Source organism: Rhinolophus sinicus, chromosome 15, assembly GCF_057876585.1.
Source record: "Rhinolophus sinicus isolate RSI-liver-muscle chromosome 15, RSI-T2T, whole genome shotgun sequence".
Lineage (NCBI taxonomy): Eukaryota > Metazoa > Chordata > Mammalia > Chiroptera > Rhinolophidae > Rhinolophus > Rhinolophus sinicus.
This window is the reverse complement of record NC_142515.1, coordinates 107,298,954-107,302,500: the sequence shown is the minus strand read 5'-3', so window position 1 is coordinate 107,302,500 and position 3,547 is coordinate 107,298,954. Positions and strand designations below refer to the sequence as shown.

Here is a 3,547-nt window from a genome sequence, read left to right as displayed (position 1 = left end):
AATAAAAACAACCCTAACATATTATTTTCTACTTATTCCTCACGTGGAATGGCTATTTTAATATGCCTAGCGTGAAGAAACCATCACATTTCTGCAAGTTTTGACAGAAAAGCTTACATTTCTCTAGTTTAAAAATGTAAAGGATCTATCTTTCCCTTCATAGAAGACCATTTACTTTCATTAAGCCTCCCCCCAAATAAAATTAATTTAGCGTTTTAAACAATTAACATGCAGTAGTTATTTTTAAGAATTTTATTCTTGTTATTTCTGCAAGTAAGACTTTGTGTAGCACTTGGTATTTTACTAAGTGCTTTGAAAACGTACTTATATTTCACAGAAGGGAAAGAAAAACGTAGGGTTTGACAGTAACCACTTGCATTGAACATGGTGACACGAGGTAGGTATCATGATGTTTTTCACTAAATTTAGCTGTCCCTTGTCATAAATTTGAAGACAATACAATATAATTTTAGTGCATTTCTCCTCATTAGGAATGTTGGAGGTGCAATTTGTTTTAATAATAAATGCTAGAATGACCAAATTGCAGACTAATTGCTTCCATATTATACTTAAAGTGATTTTTAAAATTGAGAAAGATGACTATATACAATCAATGCTATTTATGGTACTTCTGGACCTACTCTTCTAAAAATCGTTAACTTACCGATTTTTCTCTGTCAAGCTTGAACTAATGTAAATAATTGAAATAATGTAAAGTTATATTTTCATGTTTTTATAGATACAACATGACAAGAATACCTAATGTAAGAGTATTTCAACTATGGATAATGTTGAATGGATAATGCACATCTCAGTTACAAGCAGTAATCATAGTTTAATATCCATGTAACGGTGCATCAATATATTGCTATATAAATATGTCTGTGTGCATATAAGTGAAAAGTGGTCAAACAAGAGTGATGACAGCTGTCTAAGGTTTTTTTATTCATTTTATATAAAAACTGTTATGGAAAGACCAAAATGTTTATGAACTATTCTTATGTAAATTTACAACTGTCCTTTACTGTACTTTTTTGTTTACAGTATAGTACCTTATTTTCTGCTGTGTTAAGTGGGTGTCAAACTCCAAGGAGACATACACTTTCTATAACTTCTATTGAAGATATTGGAATTTCCAATTTTTCATGTGTACTATGTCAGAAAATGCTTTTGATTTTATTTTTAAATCTAACATCGGATGGCTTTTTTTGGAGTGTTGTAAAAACTTCAATCATACATAAAACATGTTCTTACAAAATGCAAAGATCTTTATTTTTTTTTACTTAATAGTTCTTCAAACTAATAATATGAAAAACAAACACTGTATTTAAATTTATTTCCAAACAAACTCAGTTGTTTCTACAAAAGGAAGACTTCTTTGCTCACTTTCTATGTCAGTTAGATACAAACGTAACAAAATAGAAATAACTTTCATGTTTTAGCTAAAATGATTAACTTTTTTTTTTTCGGTATTCTAAATCTACAGTCATTAAGAGCTTTGAGCACATGTAGAAATATGACTATTACTTAATTGCAGTCCCCGTTTTGCGATAGATACACATTACTGATAAAACATCATGCATTATTGTCAGCCATTGCACTGTACAGTGTCAGTTCAATTAGAGTTATAGTCACATTAAAGAGAAAAACAGTGACTTGTTCTAAAAATTCCATAAGGTGACACATTTCCAGATGGACAAGTTTCAAAAATGCATTCATTGATTGTTATACTGAAAGAAAGTATTAATGGGAAGCTAAAATTCTTGCAATTTTGACTGCCTTTTTACAAAGGTCATTATTTTAACAGTGAGACAGTCCTTTTTAGGAATATTCTAAAATTATTAAGATATGTTAGTTCTTCAAAATTGCACATTAAAATGTATTTTATGACATTTTGTAGGTTTTAATACATTTAATAGATAAATATACCAATGCATCAGTTTAAAAAGAGAGTAATCCTGACTTTCCATTCTGCAAACACTCTCAATATTTTGATGGTCATGACAGTAAATTCAATAAAGAGAAGTATTAACAATAACCTTATAGGATGATTTCAATACAATACCTTGACAATACTGTTTTAAAAAACAACTCTGCTGAAACTAATTAGAATACAATACAATGTGATTTCTCCTTTTTCCTCTATCCCCTATCTCTTTGCCTCCTAGATTATCAGTCTAGTAAATTTAAATAAATACTCAAGTATCACCTCTACCTTAAAATGTATTTCTGGGTATTTATATTTGTTTTCAGGCTGACTGAGTTTATTATGTGGGGCTCTTTGAGAACTCACTAGCATGTCATGGAAAATGCAGTATAATTCAAGCAAACATTTTATTTTTTTCTAATTCAAATGAAATTAAGTAAGTGAATTGAATTAGTTGCATACATTCTCTGTATTATCAATTTTAATTGATAATATATGGCTTATTAATAATATACTATACACTTTGGAGAGTTCATTGGCTGTTTTACAAATTTTATATGAACTCTCAAAAGCTTATTAAATAGAAGAATAATGTAACTATTTAAAAGTAAATTTTGTGCAAAGCGTTCTAATACCGCTTTATTTTTAAACACCAGCATGAAAGACAGGTAAGTATAACTGAATCATCAGGCTATTGTGAATGAGAATTTGGGGATGCATTAAATGGTTTGTGAAGGTTGTAAAGTTTTTAAAAAGAGGGTTTCATTCTCTTACAGTGTTGTTTCGGCTAGACCATGACACTGGGAATTCTATTAAGTACTAATCAATAAATTATACTTTATTTCTATGTTTTAAAATGACAACTCATAGACAGTATATCACAGGCACTCTAAGTACATGAAGGTTGAAACTATTTATATAAACCTGATGATATTCAAGCACAGAGAGGAACAATACAATGACCTAATATCCAATGCAAGTAAAAAAGTGCCTAGTGTAAATCTGGATAAGAATTTGTGTTTTATATATCCTGTCTCTATTTATTTCCTTCTTGCTGTACCATTTTACTTTCTCTCCCTGCCCTTAAGTACAACAGCCATTTTTCATATATTATACTTCAAATGGTATCTCATTTTTTAGTTTCATCCATCTCACTTCTTGCTTTTTTTTCTATGTTATCCCATCTATTTCTGGCTTGTCCTTCATGAGAGATTTTGCTTTGAGGGCACTTAGAATGCAATCCATTTTGTCAAAGATAGGACTGACAGTTTCAAAGTCTTCTTAATAACTGTAATACATGATGAAGAATTTATCAAGTAAAATAAAAATTTCCTGCTGAGCTCTAGTTCTGCCTCACTCACATATTCAGTCCCAATAATTGCAGATTTCTTATATTACTCCATATACTTACAGAGCCCCGCAACTCAAAAAGTTTCTCCAGGAAACTCTTTGATGAGGCAGGAAGAGTGAAAACTCTGTTTTTAATGTTTGCTCCTCAGAATTCCTTTTTAAAGCCACTCTACAATGAGCACAAGCAAATTCTCTATTTTAATTCCACTCTCAAGCACTTACAGATTATTCTTCAGTTGTCTCCTTTTTTCTCACGAAGTGTCTAAGTCA

At 30.3% G+C, this 3,547-nt stretch overlaps 1 protein-coding gene across 4 annotated transcripts in view; it reads left to right on the top strand.

Annotated features, from left to right (window-relative positions):
- GRIA2 (glutamate ionotropic receptor AMPA type subunit 2) overlaps positions 1 to 1,264 on the top strand; it is a 121,944-nt gene extending 120,680 nt beyond the window's left edge. For all 4 annotated transcript variants that reach the window (XM_019733153.3, XM_019733150.3, XM_019733151.3 and 1 more), the window contains exon 16: positions 1 to 1,264. This exon is cut by the window's left edge and continues 1,397 nt beyond it. The gene's annotated coding sequence lies outside the window, so the exon portion shown is untranslated.
- The last annotated feature ends 2,283 nt before the right edge of the window (positions 1,265 to 3,547 follow it).